This window comes from Talpa europaea, assembly GCF_964194135.1.
Source record: "Talpa europaea genome assembly, chromosome: 12".
NCBI classification, from domain to species: domain Eukaryota; kingdom Metazoa; phylum Chordata; class Mammalia; order Eulipotyphla; family Talpidae; genus Talpa; species Talpa europaea.
Window position 1 is genome coordinate 21159632 of NC_140079.1, and position 18548 is coordinate 21178179.

An 18548-nucleotide genomic window follows, 5' to 3' on the forward strand; every position below is an offset into this window, starting at 1 on the left:
TGTACTGAAATACACTGCTGAGGGGAGCAGTGGGTGAGTCAGGAGAGGTCTGCTGCACCTTGTGGGTAGCTCCCTGGCCGGGGATCGAACTCGTGCTGCAGTGGCTGTGGATAGCTTCAGAGTTTGCATCTTAACCCCTTGCGCCACCAGGTAGGCCCCAAGTATGTCTTATTAAGTAGAGTGTTGTCCAAATATCAGTCATCGTTTTAGAACTGAATAACTAAGCAATCTCACTCTGCTGATTACTGCTTCCCTTTCCCTTGCTCTGGGGCCCTCATTGCCAAGGGTACTTCAAAGCCCACCTCATTCCTCACTGCTTTCATTATCAACCCCTCTGCAAGATCCTCCAGTTGTCTCTAAGCAGGCAACTTGGTGTGATCACTGTGTCCTTGGGTAGCGCCTCCTCTCCCCCTCTGCCTGTTGTTCACATCAAACCTTCACTTTCTCCCTAAGCCCCAATACCTCTCTTAGCACATGGCCTTGCCTCCTAGTCCATTGAAAAACTGAGGCCACTGGCATGAATTTTTGCTTCCTCCTTCTGCTTGATTTTGCTGTAAACCTAAAATTGCTCTAAAAGTAAAATGTATTAATTTTAAAAAAAGTTACGCAGGCTGCGCTGGCATTTCTCTGTTTTCCCATCACCTGAAATACAGTCTTGCCTATAACCCTCCAGGGGTCAAGTAATGACATCACCTCAGTAGACAGCAGTTCAAGACTGGGGAATCTGGCTCCCCAAGGAATCCCTCATGTTGGAAGCACATGTAAGAAAGGGAGGGGCTATACCATTTGTTACAGCAGCTTACCCTTAACTTGCCCCATAGAATCAATGATTTAAAGGGTGAATTTATGCATATTTTAGCTTCAAGGGCTTTCAAAGTGGATTACAATGGTTTGTGAGGTGAGTTGCAACCCAAAACCGCAGGGGAAAAAAACCAAGTAACTAAAACAATAAACACTAGGAGCAGGGGGGAAGGGCAAACACATTGTGGATCAGATGGTCCTTGTAGTTAAAGTACTGCATTTAATTCAAAAATGCCTGGGAATTTAAACAAAAAGAGAAGCATGTGCTTTAACACATGCCTGATGAAAAGAATTGTACATTTACTGCTATCTGATTTCAGAAAGTTCCAGATCATGTATTTCCAGAGACTATGTGTTTATAGTCATAGGATCTTCCTATAACTCTATGTGGGTGGCTGAGGCGTGGAAAAAGGGAAATTCTCAAGCAGTAAAGGAAGCCTCAGTGAGATTATAAGCCCCTCAGGGACAGAGGCTGTGAAGTCTCCCCTTTTTGGATGCTGCTCCCAAGGGAGCTCTCCCTAGAGAGTCCCTGCACTCTCCCATCTCCCCCGCCCCCTGATTCCCCTCCATATGCCCCTTTTGTACCCACACTCTCCATCTAAAAGGCATCTCTGCATTCCTCCCAGGAGACTGGGTCTGTACCTGCAGCTCCCTGGAGAGGAGAGAAGGCAGTGGGACCAGGGCTTGGGGGAATAGGAGCAGAGGCCTGTGAAGCTGTGAGGAAATTCTGTTCATCTTCGAATTATAACTTCTGGTGGTAGAGGAAGTCACCTGATATTTTCAGCCAACTCTGGGAAAAGCAACACATCTATTCTATTTAATGCTGACCTGAGATCACCTCTTCATTCAGTAAGATCATTCCTCACCTTGCCAAAGATATTTGCTGGCTTGGAGAAAATCAGCCTCTAGATTGCTAGGAGCTTTGTGAGTTTTCCTTTCTCCTCTTCACTCTGATTCTTCAAGGAAAAATAAAAATTGCAGCCCAGAGAAGAAAGGAAGGCACATAAATAAGGTAACTCCAGCTGCTGAAAGGCTCTCTGTAAATAAGGTAACATTTAATTTGTCAGTTGCCATGATGTGACACAGTTTTCAAAAGTATTTGAGATCTGATAATCATGTTAATGAAAGATTCCAACTTCACATACATGACAGCATTTTGGGAAAATACAATCAAATGCAAAAATAGAAAAAAATCAGCACCCTGTTCTCACCACAGCTACTCTTTCAGGGTGTCGTCTTTCTCTGGATCTCCCTCCTCTCTTGTGATCTCTCCACCTCTCACTGCCTCTCTCTCTCTCTCTCTCTCTCTCTCTCTCTCTCTCTCTCTCTCTCTCTCTCTCTCTCTCTCTCGGTCTTACTTCTTCTCTTTTGCAAATCTCAGATCATAAAGTACATAACGTTCTGCTAACTTGCTTTTTTTTGTTCAGTCATATAGAAAAAATACATTTCCATTTTTAAACACACACACAGCCACGAGAGGATGATTCAGCTCAAAACTCTTCATTTAGGGCACGTTTATGGGTGACTGCGATTCTTTCATTCACAAATACTGAGTGCCAGTCTGGTGCTGAGCCCTACGTGATGAAAGAGACCTGGGTCATGGAGCTGACAGCCTGCCAGGGTGGGTGGGTGATAAACAAGTAATTAGCAATGGGAGGGACATCCTACAAACAGGGGTTCTGGGGAATACATAATGAGTATCAGCCTAGGGCAGAAGGGTGATGACTCAGAGCTGTTTACCTGGAGGGGAAGTCCCCAGATCTCATTGCCATGGTCTCAGGACCAACTTCCCAAGTCTCACCTTCCTTTGCAGTCCCTCCATGGACAGGAAGCACGTGGGTCCATTTAGGCTGCTTTTATTTTTTATTGTATTACTTTTTAATTTTTGTACTGTGTCCCAGGCTTCTTTATTTAAGAACAAAGTGATGAGTGATGTGGGGACTAAAATCAAGAGCATCCTTGAACTTCACCTTCTCTCCAGTCACGCTCCCTGCTCCAGCCCACACCTTTATGTTACCAGTTTCATTCTTGGTGAATGAAGGATTTAATCTTCAAGCTCTGGCACAAATCCCAGAGCTGGCTCTCCTTGGCTCTCCCCTTTCCTCTCCCTCCACCCACCCCGTTTTTGGGAAAGATAGGAGCCTCATTTTGAATGCAAGGGACAGCCCAGAGTGGCAACAGATATAGAGATAAAGGCTTCACCCACGGGGACAAGACTGAGGTGTATAGTAAAGTGAAGGCCCTTGTAGCCTAGGCTACCAAAATGGGGGGTCTGGTTCCCCTGAGAAAGGAGTTCTGGCTCGGGCTGTTTTTAAATAGGGCCCTGCTCACCAAAGTCAGACTATCACCCAAGTTCAAGTGCGAGAGGAAAGAGACCCTCTCCTACACCCCTGTCAGCATTTAACCATTTTAAACCTTTATTAAGCTCTTTCTGGGAAACCAGTTAGACAATATGTATTTAATATAAAAAGCTAAGAATTGCCTAAGTTTTGACCCAGGATCTATCATACCTTACCCAGGATCTATCATAAGAAGTTCATGAGACACTTAGACTTAATTTCATATTCAGAAATTATATAAAATTCTTGGCACCATTGTTTGAACAATGGTGGAAATGTGAGAACCTAAATGTTCATCAAAATCAGAAAGGTAAAATAAATGTGAGTCCTTTCCTTTCCTAGAATATTGTGTAATAAATAATAACTACTATTTGTTAAGCTTCACCATGTCCTACAACCTGTTCAAAGCTTTTGAAATATTATTTTCAAAGAATATTTAATTATATAGGGAATGCTTATTATATAAGCTTGAAAGGGAAAATAGGAGTCAGCAAGATTTTATTTATCATCTAATTTGTATTTTGCCATGTGGCTATATGCATATAATTGAAAGGAGACCAGAATGTTGATGATGGCAGGATTATAAAGGACTGGTAATTTCTTCTCTTATTTTTTTATATTTCTAAATTTTTCATGATAAGGACATACTAAAGACATTGATGTATTTTGAGACATATTATCTCAAAAAAACAGGTTCAAATGCTATGAATGACTCCCTTTGTTTACATGATTAAACACATCAGGGAAAACATCGAAGGATAGAGTATAGTGAACAACCGTTAATAAAACTACAGAGGTCCAGCTTCTCAGTGAGCACTGAGTGAGCAGAGTGGTCACCACGGGTCAGATTCTCCCCTGGTCTCCCTAGAAAATTTGAGTTTCTTCTCAGCAAATCCAACTTGAATCCTGAGCCTGTTGCTTAGTGCAAACACCATGTGACCCAAGGCAATAGCTCATTTCACCTCTAAATGCTCAGTTTCCTCATATAAGCATAGATGGGCAGAACCAGGACCTCACAGAGCTGCTGTCAGGGTTCAATGACAGCCCACATGGGAAACTGCCTGTGCAAAGGACCTTTAAAACTAGTTTAATTTTGGTTCTCAACTGACAACTTGAGGGCTTCCTGCTGAAGGTCCCACAACTGAGGTTCACTAGGACTGAGTTTGCTATTGACCCACAACCAGTGTTTGCCCAGCCATCTGCCCACGGGAGGCATGCTGGTCAGCCAAGTGTTCCTGTTTATGAATGACAGCTGTGGCTCAGTTGCAAAATGACCTTTAATCTCCTCCGTTGTGACTGGAGCCCTGCTTTTTTTAAAAAAATACTCGTAATTTATTATTATTTCTTTATTTTATCTTTTATTGTGCTAACATTGGTTTATAACACTGTATATGACTTAGAGGTATAGGATCACACCTTTCAGATGTATGTTGCCACTAAGGTCCCCAGGGTCTTCCACCATAGTCCACTGGACCCCCGCGCCCCCCCCGCCCCAGGGATTTTTGACACGCAATTTTGTGTCCTCAACCAGCATCACACATGCCCCATCAGAAGGAGCCAGTCACTATTTCTAAGCACCAGCCCCAAAGAGAAATGGATGACAGTTTTCAGGGCGGGCAGTCATAGCTAAGCTATACTTTGGCTGATGGAAGAATCATAAATGTGTGGTCTGGGGTGCTCCTGGATGCCTGGATGGCCAAAAGCAAGTGTCAGAGAAAGAGCATGCTAACCACCAGCCAAGCCACTGCTGGTGTCTGATCACCGGCAGCAGAGAACACCCCAGAGCAGTGGAGTCTTCTTGTGTGCTTTGGGGAAAGCACCTCCACCAGCTTTTTTCTTTAAAAGGGACTCAGACAGTACTGCACACATTAGGTATCTCCACAATGAAGGCATTAGTGTGGAACCAAGCTTAGCTGAGGTTTCGCCATTTTGTATATCCTCCACCTTGGTATGTTAGTCCTTGTCCAGCCACATTCCGGAGATAGTTTCAGCAGTCACAACCCTCACTCCACTTGGTGACGAAAAAGCAGACCACCCTAGCCGCCAATGAGGGCAGTCCTGTCCATAAATGGGACAGCATCTCTAACCGCCCCATCAGTTTGAAACTGTAACCACGCGCGCCAAAATGCCTTTGTAGTAGCCAATGAGTAATTGCCAGCTTCTTTCAAAATTCGCTCCACTCGCGACCCTATAAGATACCCCAGCTTCCTCTGTTCGGGGCTCTCGACCTCTGCCGTTGCATCGGTGCATGTCGAGGGCCCGGTCTCGAGCCCGTAAAAAACTCCTTTGTGCCCTTGCATCGGTTGTCTGTGTCCTTGGGGGCTGCACTGGTTGACTTGGGCACAACAATTAGGAGTCATTTTAAACTTTATTTTAAACGAAATCTCTAAGAAGTGAAGGTTCTGAAGACTGGAGAGATTAAATGATAAAAATGGGGTAACATTTTGGTTTGCATCACTAGTCAGGAACTATAGAAATGATCCCTGAAAGTAGAGTCTTGGTTTTTCATTTCTAAGAGGATTGTAGTAAAGATTTTCCCTGAACTTGGTCTTAAATCAAATCTCCTCTGAAATTGTAAGATGTACTGAGTCCCTATTTTGTCTAATAGTTCATCTTTGGGGGATTAGCTGGGCTGAGCAGAAGGGACAGATACTCACATGCTTACTATAACCCACGCTGTCACTTGAGTTGAGTTGTACGGCTGTCTGCTCTCAAGCTTGTGGTCCACCCTGACACCTGATTCTTTTTACCTATCCACCTACCTCTCTCTCTGCATTTGTATGGTTGTGTTGCCCTATCCAACTTCATCCCAAACAGACATCAAAATAGTGGTTTCTGACTTACCTCTTCTCCATTCTCATGGACCATTTGAACCACAGAGAAAGCCCAAATGGCAGCTGTCCTAGATTTATGGGTGAGTGGGGGTGTTATCCCTAAAACTAATGAGAGCTCATGTCCGCAGGGGCTCAGCAGTCAAAGCAATATTTTCAAAGCTGGATATCAGCAGAAAAACTAATGAGACCATTTAAAATGTGTGTTAATGTGGTATGCGTGTAAAATTAACAACTCTTTGATCGCTGAGCTACAAACACCCTCCTGAGGTCAATCTGGAAGTCACAGAGAAGACTACTTCTCCAGGGCAGTGTGCCAGACATGAACGGGAAGGCACTGGAGCCTTGGGATGACCCAGCTGCATCTTAAAATTAATATTGTGTTAAATTAGCCCCCCCGTAACTACTCTTTTGTTAAAGCTGCCTGAACTATTTGTGGGGGCAACAGCAGTTGGGTGCATGAGGAACCTTGCCTTGGGACCATTCTCCCCTTTTGGTTAATCAGTGCCAAAACTATAAAGATAAAACAGACACTTTAATAATATCTGTAGCTTCTCTTTATTGAATCCTTGCCAGGCTCCAACACCATGCTGACCCCTTCGCCTACATTCTCTTATTTCGTTCTTCCAACGTCAGTGGGGATAAGTACTGCTTGGAGCTCATCTAGCAGATATGAATGCTGATGCTCTGAATGTGACTTGTCCAGTCTCACAGGCAATCTGGGATTTTACTTGGGTCTGTCCGAGTTGGGCTCACTGGTATTCCTTCTTACAAAGGGTCCTTGATGGGCTTCCTGTGTCAGGGGTGGAGTTTGTCCAGTATGTTGCAATCAAGGTCCAGACGTATTTCCAGCCAGCAGAATGAGTATCTGTTCTTCTGATGGGCTAGGGTAGGGGCATCTGCATTTTGGTTTGGTGAGATCTGCTTCTAATCCACCACCATCAACAGAGCACAAGGGGGGGAAACAGGAGCCAGCTCTTGTTGAAATGCAGCCCAGGAATTGGAAAAAGCCTTGCAGAATGAGCCCTCCCCACAGGGCATCTGGGCAAGTGCTCACTCCCCAGCACTTTCTGAACTAATTTGAATTAGAGAAGAGGTAATCATGACCTCATCCTCATGGCCTGGTGTCACAGCCCACCTCACGCACATACTCCAATTTCACCATCCTTGTTCCCCCATCCCAGGGACTCCTGGGGGGACAGTGAGGACTGCCCTGCTGAGGTGCGTTTCCAGGGACACCTTGGAGTGAAGTCCTGACACACACATATCAGGGTACGCGAGTCCCCCAGCAGCCAGCTTCTGCCAGCAGAGAATTGAAGGCCTTTCAGAAGTGGTCAGAAATGTAGCCAAGAAACCCATCCCTCCTTTTGAGAAGGGAAGAAAGAGAGGCAGTCAGTTGACAAGGAGGGAATGCTCCTGGCAAGAAGTACAGCCCCTCTCCCAGTCCCAGGGTAGAAGGGAGAGAAAAAGAATTAAGAAAGAAATAGTCAGCAACTTATGCTCCTTTCTATTTTCACAATCAAGATCCCCTGGCTGACCTTTCAGGCCAGCTGGGAAATTATACCACACACTGAGCATGCAAATAAGGCTTGCACTGTATCTCTCAGCCACTCCTTTGCCTGTTCCAAGACCTTGCATGGCCCTCGGGCCATCTCAGTTGCACCAGAGACCCCAATGAGCACAGTCTCATGGTGGGGGGAGGAGGGGTCAGTGGAGGGCCAGGAAAAAGGACTGGGTATCAGGATGACTCTGGGGTCCACATGCTAAGCTGAGTTCTGGGGGTGTGAGCCCTGGTCACTAATGTACATGTCCACTCCCTCACGCACAGCAGTTGGGGTTGGGCCCCCATGCCAGATGGCAAGAGTTGAGACCACATTGCCCTTTATTCTCTTAATAGCATTTTTTAAGACTAATTTATTTATGCATACAAGAGCTGGGGTACAGGCCAGAGATACAGGGGGTGAGAGGATCACCAGAGACAGAATGGGGAACAGAACAGGCAGACTGACCAAAATATACTGCTGAGGGGAGCAGCAGGCAAGACAGGAGAGGTCTGCCTCGCCATGTGGGTTTCTCTCTGGCTGTCCGGGGATCGAACCTGTGCTGCAGAGGCTGCGGATTGCTTCATAGTGCTGTGCTTAACTCCTTGCGCCACCAGGGAGGCCCTCTCTTAATAGCATTTAAAGGGCAAATGGCCCCAAAGACCACCAGTAAAATGACTGCTCCTCCTTGGGGTGGTAGTTCCTTTTCAGTGCCTGACCCTATCATCCCCCAAATCTGATACTCCAGTCTACTGGCCATCTTGCCCTCTACCCTTCCCTCAAGGTTCTTCATCTGTGCAAGATGTTTCATTTTCTATCCATACACCAATTGGCTAAAATAATTTTGAGACCCACTATCTGAAACAGTGGTTCCAAAACATGGTCAAACACCAATATGCCTTGCTATTACAACACCATTGACATTTTAATATAGATTCTTGGGTCTCATCCCAGACCTCTGAAGCCGGAATCTCAGGCTGTTTCTAATAATAAAATGGATTGTCTGACAAACAGATCAGTTGTCATCACTGGGAGTGTTTGGTAGAGGCTAGATGATCAGCTTTCAGCAAAGTAAATGGGAGTTCCTTGGTTAGGAGTTACTCTGAATTAAAAAAAATTCCAGTATTACTTCCAGTGCTGTGATGCTTGGCTTGCCCATATTTCCCCACCCTTAGCACTGGTAGACTGATGTTCTAATGAACTGTAATAATGGGGTCTCAGACACTCAAAGAGTGTTAACACCCCTAGGAATACTATAATGCTTTAACGGGAAAAAGGCTTTTTCATAGTAATTATGCTTGGGTTCTGATATATTTCCCAGACAGAAGAAATCAATATAACCAATTAAAGAATGGAGAGAAACAATGACAAGGATAATGCAAATCCATCTCTAAGTTTAGAAGGTAATAAATTTTTACATTTGAATATGGAACACCTATTGATATATTACAATGCTCATAATGAAACTTAATTAGCTAGCACCAACTCAGCAGGAGTTATAATGTTTTCCAGCTTCCTCTCCCCTTCTCTCTACTTCATTTTCTTGCTCACCCCATGCCAGGGACGGATAGCATAAACGCTCAGAAAGAACAAACCCGTTTCTACCCCTATGCCTCTCTCAGCTGTAAAATCTAATTGTGTAAGGTTAGTCCTGCCCTCTTTCTGGGCAAATTGTGCATGCATATCTTTCTTCATTCAACAAATACTCATTGAGTCTTTTCTTTGAAACGTGCCCTATATTATGTGCTGGAAATGAAGATATGAAAGATATGATCCTTACTCCTGTGGATGTAGAGCAAATAGTGGATTGTAGTAATCAAGCCTGCATTATCCCAAACTCTAGTAATGCAGTTATGTTAAGGTGGTGATGAGCTTTCCTTAATCCACACAATGCCCAAGTCATGGTGAGGATTTCTGCCTCTATTGCTCAATCATACTCCAGTTCCTATGCTGGGGTTCTAGACCTGCCTTGACCCCCATCTTATCCATCCTGCTAACCCATCCTTACTCCCATCCTACTAACAAGTTCCACTTTATTCTCTTCTCCAAAGATTCAACTGACATGTTCTCTTGCTCGCCCTCTCTCCACCTCCATGTTACCACCTGTCTGATTTGGATGTAAGTAGGGGTTTCCTTGGTCCCAACAATCTGAGGTCTGCTCCTAATCTGCAGGTATGGAATCATAATAACCATAATAACTTAGTATTTTTAGTGCTGACAATTACAGAAAATGGTTCCAATGTGTGTAATGTGTGTTATGGATTTTTTTTTAAAGATTTATTTATTTATACAAGCACTGGGTACATTCAGAAGCGCGGGAGAGTGAGAGAATTCACCAGAGCCAGAGCAGGGAACAGAACAGGCAGACTGATGAAGTACACTGCTGAGGGGAGCAGCGGGTGGCAGGAGAGGTCTGTGTGCCATGTGGGATCCTCACCCGGTGGCCGGGGATCCAACCAGCGCTGCAGAGGCTGCGTGCAGCTTCGCAACCTAGCGCTCAACTGCTGCGCCACCAGGGAAGCCCAAGTTATGGATTTGAAAGATTTATTTATTTTTATATAAGAGTTAGGGTATAGGCCAGAGGTGTGGGAGGTTGAAAGGATTCACCAGAGACAGAATGGGGAGCAGAACAGGCAGACAGACCAAAAGTACTGCTGAAGGGAGCAGCAGGTGAGACAGGAGAGGTCTGTCACGCCATTTGGGAATCTCCCTGGCCAGCCGGGAATTGAACCCATTCTGCAGAGGCTACGGACAGCTTCACAGCGCTGTGCTCAACCTCAGTTTTCACTCTTGGATCTCTAAGCTCTAGAAATCGGTGGACCTAAAGACTATCTAAATGCTATCCTCAGAATTGTCCTTCTTCCTTTTTTTTTTAAAAATAGACTTTTTATTTATTTGTTTATACAAGCACTGGGTACAGTCAGAAGCGTGGGAGGGTGAGAGAATTCACCAGAGCCAGAGCCAGAGCCAGAGAGGGGAGCAGAGAGCAGGCAGAGTTACGAAGTACACTGCTAGAGGTCTGTGCGCCATGTGGGACCCTCCTCCGGTGGCCGGGGAGCAGCCAGGGATCGAACCGGCGCTGCAGAGGCTGCGGGCAGCTTCGCAACCCAGCGCTCAACCGCTGCGCCACTGGGGAAGCCCTCCTTCCTTTTTAAGTCAGACTTTTCCCTAGAGTTACTTGCCTGGTGATTTATTCTCTTAGAATAAATTCTTATTCTTGGTTCCTGATAAAAACCATATTTTCACAAGCTGTCTGATCAACTCACCACATGTTCTGAAGCTCATCTCCACCTTAACAAGCCAACTGCATCAAACCCCTTGGTACATTTATGTTGTCTCAAGTTAAATTGTTGGGATGGTTTCAATTACTCCCCACACCCCAAACAAAGACATGTTAAAATCCTAACTCCCACTTCCTCAGAATGTGGCCTTTTGGGGAAATAAGGTTGTCACAGAGGTAATTCACCATGATGAATTCATATTAGAGTAGGGTGGGCCCCTAATATGAAGATGGAAATGTGGGTGCATTTAGGTAGACAATGTGAAGACACACAGGAAGCATGCCATGAGGGGCAAAAGGTGCAGTGATGCTGCCACAGTCACGGAACAGCTGGGCCCCCCAGAATTTGAAGGAGGCAGGGAAGATCTGTCCCCACAGGTTTCAGAGTTGTGTGTCCTGCCAACAGCTTGATTTTAGACTTTGGTCTTCGATCTGTGAGATGCTATATTTCTGTTGCTGTAAGCCACCCAGTTAGTGGCACTTTGTTACAGCGGTTCTAGAAAATGAATACAGATGCCTTATTACCCGCCTGGTTATCCCTCCAGGGTATCTGCAGCTAGGGGGGAGACTATAGTCCCTCTCTGCCAGGAAACTTTGCATCTGACTTTAGTCCTTTTGATCCCACAGCTGGGATTCTTTACACGCCCAGAGCCACCTGCTCATTCCCTTTCCCATGGTCAGCCACTGAGACCCTTGCAGGCTTCCTGCTTCTCTATTTGATTTGTGACAAAAGCAAAGAGTTGACATCTTCCGGGCTCTCATCTTCTACAAGATTTTTTTAAAAAACAACAACAGTGATATAATGAGCTGTCAATCATAATCCAAGATAACAGATGCTCACTATCAAAAGGACATTTGCTTTTAAGCTGTTTCTCCACCAGTAGTGCTAATCTATACCCCCTTTCCTAATTTGTGAAAACAGGTAGGAGATAAACTGTTTTTTAGGACTGAGAAGAATTAATTTCCCTACAGGGGAATTCAAGCTACCCCCATGTCTTCAGTGAACAGGATAAAAGTTTGCAAGTTTAGAAACTCTCTCAAGCTGGTCTAAGGGGAAAAATTATTAAAAAAACAAAAACAAAATAAGCAGAACCCTAGAATGTGTCTAGAGCCAAGGGCCAAAAGAAGGGAACTGAAGCAGAGAGAGTCAAGTCCTCTATTTGTTCTCAATGTTTGTTTCTGTTCTTCTCTCTGTAACTGGTTTATTTTTTTTTAATCTGAGAACCAGCTCTCTTGATGCATCAGTTCACTTAGTGGAAGTTACCCCAAGTTCATATGTTATAGGTCCTTCATTAACCTTCCTCAGTCCCAATTCCTAATTCCTGGGAAGGGAATCTGATTGGCCCAGCTTCAGTCAAAAGCCCACCTCTGCACCAATCAGATGTTGCAGAGGTGGCATGAGGGGAGAGGTAGGCAGCAACATAAAGTTGGAAGATGGCTGCCCCAGGCTGCAAATGGCAGTGCCAGGGAAAACAAACTAGATTCCGTACTATGATGCTACTTAAAGGGTCTCTAAGGAGACACATGGACACAATAGCAATGTCAACAGAAGCCTGGAAATAGACCAGAAAATCAACTCTTTCTTGATAGGACTTAGATGTAGGAATAGGAGTCAAACCCTAGTGACCAGTGCCAGGCTGTGCATAGTTACCCCATTCTGGAAGATCTTTCTCTTGGCATAAATACTTTAGCAGGAGATGCCTCTGTTTTTTTTTTTTCTTCCTTTTTAAGCAATAAACCAATAAACCAGAGTGCAAAGAGAGTACAATTATCTAGACCAACGAGTGTGGGTGTTATACCAAGAGCTGAGGAAGGAATCTGGTTAAAGATAGGAAATGATCCTTCTAAAGAGATGAGCTAATTGCCAGATGCCTCCTCCCTGTTTCCTTCTGAAATGTTGGGTGTAGCAACATCGGCTATTGCATGGAAAGATCTGGGTCCATAGAAAGATCTGGGTCCAAATATTGTTTCACATGACCATTAGACTTGGGTGAAGACAGGCAAAGACAAATACTGTGTGGCATTACTTTTAGGTAGAATCTTGAAAAAAAATAAAAAGTAGAATTCATAGCTCTAAAATGGGTTGCCTGTGGGTCCTCACCTGCACGCTTAAAAGGGAGCTATACTGCAGGCACACACTAAAAGTTAACAAAGGTTTACTTAAGGGAAAGGGAAATGAGGAAATGTACAATTCCGGGAGAAAAGAGGGAGATAAAGTCTTAAATGCATACTACCCATTCCACTGACCTGGAATCCCAAGTGACCCGCAGAGACCAAACCTGCCTGGTCAAGAGCAGGAGCCAAGTGACCCCCCGACCCCACTAACATGGCTGGTTTTTATTTACAAACTGAGAAAATGGCTGCTTAACTCCGCCCTTAGGTCCTTGCAATCTCCCTTTGGGGATCATGGGATTTGTAGTTCCCAGTGTCTTGATGGAGTGGGGGGTGGCATCCACAAAGCCTGTATGGAATTTGCTCAAGGGCCTCCCCGGTGGCGCAGCGGTTGAGCGTTGGGTTGTGAAGCTTCCCGCAGCCTCTGCAGCGCCGGTTCGATCCCCGGCTGCTCCCCTGCCACCGGAGGAGGGTCCCACATGGCGCGCAGACCTCTCCTGCCGCCTGCTGCTCCCCTCAGCAGTGTACTTCGGTCCTTCTGCCTGCTCTGCTCCCCGCTCTGGCTCTGGTGATTTCTCTCACCCTCCCCGCGCGCTTCTGACTGTACCCAGTGCTTGTATAAATAAATAAATAAATAAATAAATCTTTAAAAAAAAAAATAAAAGCAAAAAAAAAAAAAAAAGACATCCTTTCCCTCTAGCAGAATGCATAGCAAATCACTAGAATAGTAGTTGTCAGGAGGGTTGTGCTAAGGGAAATGGGAGGAATTTGGTCAATGGATAGAAACTTTTAGTTATAAGATGAATAAGATCTGAGGACCTAACTCAACCTGGCACCTATAGTTAATAACACTGTATTGTACTCTTGAAAGTTACCAAGAGAACACATCTGAAGCATTCTTACCACCCAACCCAAGAAAACAGTAACTATACTATATGCGATGATGAATGTGTTAATTATCTTGACTGCTGTCGTCATTTCACAACATGTAGGTATATCAAATGATCACATCATACATTTTAAATACATACGATTGTATGTATCAATGATACCTCAATTAACAAAATAAAAACTTAAAAAATACCTGTGCTACTTATATAACTTTTGCCAACCATCTATGACACGATCATGTTAGAATCTCCCTTACAGTTACTAAGGATTAAATGACATCATCTCAAGTGCCATTTTGAGACTCAACACCTATCAGCAGTTGTGTTAGGGCCATATTGACACAGTATTTCTTATTGACTTTTCACTCTTTTCTTTTGTAGTTTTATTTTCTGTGATAGAGGCACTAGTCCTAGCACAAATTCTGAAATTTCAGGTACAATTTGGCTCTAAACAGAAGATCCCCACACCCAGAATGAAGGTTAGGAGAGGAACTGCCAGCCCACAAGTGAGCCTTCCCATAAAACTGTAAATACCATGAAGCCCTGTGGTGTGACTCTGTCTCTGTTCAGCTGAGCTGGCTACACAGGATTAGGGAAGAAGTTTAGAATGTTTTGGAGAGAAAACAGAGGAAAGCAAAATATTATTAGCACTCTAGTAAATCAATCACAGATGGCCTTCAAAAATTAACCCAAAAGCAGAATGCTCATTTTCAGAAAGCGCCTGCCTTCTTGAAATAATCTGGAAAAGTCCCAAGAACATCTCCTATGTAAAAGGGATCCAAGAGTCACTGCTTTAGCTGGAAATTAAAAAAAAATTCTTTGTTCTTTCAGTTTTATGCTGCTCCCATTTTTTTCTCTGATGACACTAGACAGAGGAATAGCAAATATGATGCCACTGGATACAGACAAGGGGACCCCCCCACCCTAAAAAAGGGGGCTGGTCTGTTGAGCTTCTCAGCAAGCAGATGCAGAGGGCAGAATTTGTCTCTGGATTCAGGGTGTGACATATGACACAAAGGGCACCTGAATTGCCATCCCTCTTCTCCCTCCCTTAGCCAATGCCCCCTTTTCACTGAAAGGCTGTTTATTGTGTAATAAACGAAAGGTAATGACCCTTGCAGATACTTTACCAGGGAGCCCAAAATTTAAACTCACGCTACTGATTAAGATGGAATTTTCTCCCCACCCCGTAAAAGCTCTGTAATGCTCATAGGCCTCCGAGAATATCCTGGGTTATTAATTTCAGCATCAGCAGAATATTCTCTCAGCTAAGAGTCTTACAAAAAACACAAAAGGACATCCAAAGCAGAAGGGGAGTGTTCATTTCTCCCTCTAGCCCTATAACCTGCTTTCTCCTACAGGAAAAATAGCTCAGCTGAGTATCCTGCCTGGCTGACCAAGAGCCCCAAGCTTTGTTTTGCTCAGCACTCCCAATACATGGTTAAAAATCACAGCTAATGCTTCGTGAAAATAAATATTTCAAAACCACTTGCTTTCTGGCCTGCCAGATGGCTGCATTTCACACTTCCAACTGTGTCAGACGCCAAAAAAACTCAGTCACTCAAATTTTGCACTGGGGTTTATGATCTTAGACTAGGGGATGGGTGCTGGATGGTAATATAGAAAGGATTTTTCTAGATTTAAAAAAATTAATAGAATGAGTTCCACTTTCATCACAGGGAGCACAATCCAGTCATAAGAATATCATCCACAGGTGATAGGCAGCAAAAATTCCAGTTAGCCAGCAAATCAACAAAAGTCCTGCTCATGTTGTATTTACCTCCACACTCCGTCTCCATCTTTGTGTCCCATCCTGTGTCAGTTTCATCAACTTTTGTTGCTTCCTGCGTGGACAGACTCAGGGAACATGGGTCTTCAAGATGAGTCAACACATTCAGAATTCCTTGCACTTGAATAGAGATGTACGTAAAAGTCCAGGAGAACTGCTACAGGCTGCTGTAACGGAACACCATGGACTGGGTCATGTATGAACAACAGAAATTTGTCCCTCTCAGGCTGGGAAATAACAAGGCAGAAACAGAATCTGGACAGGACAGGCTTCCTGGTTCACAGATCATTGTCTTGTCACTGATTTTAAGTGGTGGAAGGGGCAAAGGGTCTCTCTCTGGCGTCCCTTTTATGAGAAGTAATCCTATTCATGACCCTCCCTCAAGTCTTAATCACCTATCAGGAGGCCTGCCTAAATCACCTAACAGCATCGCATTGGGGATAGGATTTTAATATATAAATTTGGGATGGAGGGACACCCCTATTGTAAAACCTCAATTTCTCATAGACCCATCCTGATTTTTAGGACTTGCCCTAAAAAGGTGTCTGGATAATAGGTCATCAAAGTCTCTTGCTGCCTTATGTTTGTGCTAGTAGTAGCAGTGTTGTTTGTTGAAGAAAAACTGAAAAAATACAGCTAAAGTTCAAAACCTATATACACACAAACCATCCTGGATCTTATAATACAGAGAAATCTACTGCTAGCATCTAAGTATATAATCTTCCAGACTTTCTCTGTAACAACATGCACATGTCTATGTGTTCTTAATCTATTTGTGACACCAACAGTAGATGGCTGCTTTGAAACTTGCTTTTTCTCTCTTAATAATGTATTATGGGGGCCTCCCTGGTGGCGCAAGGGGTTAAGCACCGCACTATGAAGCAATTTGCAGCCTCTGTAGCACGAGTTCCATCCCTAGCCGGCCAGGGAGCAACCCACATGGCGAAGCAGACCTCTCCTCTCTGGCCGCTGCTCCCCTCAGCAGTGTATTTCAGTCAGTCTGCCTGTTATATTCCCCACTCTGTCTCTGGTGAATCCTCTCACCACTACCACCACCCCCCTACTGCATCTCTGGCCTGTACCCCGGCTCTTGCAAGCATAAATAAATAAATAAATCTTTCAAAAAAATTATATATTATGGACATCTTTCCAAAGCCGTGCAAACCTTCTACAGTGATGTATGCGCGCACACACACACGCACACACACACAGCATTGGGTTCACTGGCAAAAAGTAGGTGCTTTCTCCCCCACAAAATGCCCACTGATTCCACAAGTTGGGTCTCATGGGTGAGTTTAACAAACCAGTACGTATAGGAGAATGGATAACTATTTTCCCCCCCACCCCCACGGGAGCTCCAGTCTCAGCTCTGGTCCACTACAGGTTTTAGAATGAACCAGGAAAAGGAGCATGGTAACCCCATTAGAAGCAGCATGAAGACAGAGGAGTGCGCTGCATCTGCAGGAAGACAGGGAAGAGGAACACTAAAGCTCTGGCTGTGTAAATCCTGGGCTCAGTCGCAGAGGTGCTTGCTCTTACCTGTCCTTAGATAAGTCTTGATGTTTGGCATAAAAACATAAATCAGTGGAGCTGTGCCTGCTTCCTAATTAGCATGAGAAAGTCATGTCCTTGACAGCCCCCACTGCCTCCCTCTTAGTCCACAAAACCAGTTGAGAGTTCTAGCAGCTGGGAGCCTCCTGTAGCCTTGCCAACCAGCCTTCCCCCAAGCCCACGGGTACCACCACCATCCTTGTATTATCTGCCAGTGAGCCTGGCAAGGAAATTGTTCAGAAATCAGCACTCCTCAACAACCTGCTGCCGGACAACTCCTCATCTGACAGGCACAGTTAACTGGCGAGGGTGATGAGGAGCACCAGCAAGCTCCCAGGGGTCTAGTGACCTTTGCAAGCGCTGACTGTGCATGAACTACACAAGCATCCACCCACACAGTTCACTAGCTGTGCCTCATGAAGCAGGACAAATCGGAGAAAAGACTGAAGAACCTTCAGTCACGCATTCTTTGAACCATCTAGCCTTTATTAAAGGTCGACTGTTTATGAACATCTGGGGCTGCCCCTAGAAAGAGGAGCAGAGTCTAGGATGCCAACCATGTCTCAAAGCTGGTCAGTAGGGCAGATGTCACTAGGGCCTCCGAGTCAGGCATGCTCAACTCACCCGCTCTTCATGGCTCTTTCCCATCCCCAGAGAAGTCCCATATAAAGCACTGCTGCCTTGAGTCAGTGGAAATTAGTTCCACTGAGAACTCATTGGAAGCTTCCTTTTCTACTTGCTTGAGGAGTCAGAACAAGCCTAGGAATCGACACATGCAAGTATTTCCCTGGTCTCGTCTCAGAATAGGTGATCAAATGTCTGTTGAGTGCTGGTCTTCATTCCATCCCAGATTACCTAATACTAGCCTGTGAGCCACCACCTGATCCCTTCACCTACATCCTGCCAGTTACCTCCCCTCCTCAGGGACCACTGACTCCAGAATTCCTCACGTTTGACTCTAACCCACCTTCTGAACCAAGAACTGTAGCCAAGACTCCCTTGTCAGGGGTTAAGTCTCAGCACTATGAAGCTATCGGCAGTCACTGCAGCACGAGTTTGATCCCTAGCCAGGGAGCTAACCCACATGGCACAGCAGACCTCTCCTGTCTCGCTCATTGCTCCCCTCAGCAGTGTATTTCAGTAGATCTGCCTGTTCTGCTCCCTATTCTGTTTCTGGTGAATCCTCTCACCCCCGCCCCCACACCTCTGGCCTGTACCCCAGTTCTTGTATGCATAAATAAATACATCTTTAAAAAAAATGACAGTTTCAAACTGGACTAAAGCTTGTTGGGGTCAAGGCCTTTATGTCTTATTTGACTTTGAGCTCCCAGGACTTACCCCAGTGCCTGGTTACAGTAGGTATATTGTAGATGTTTAGTAAATGGTTGAACAAATCAATAGCGTGTACCCTAAG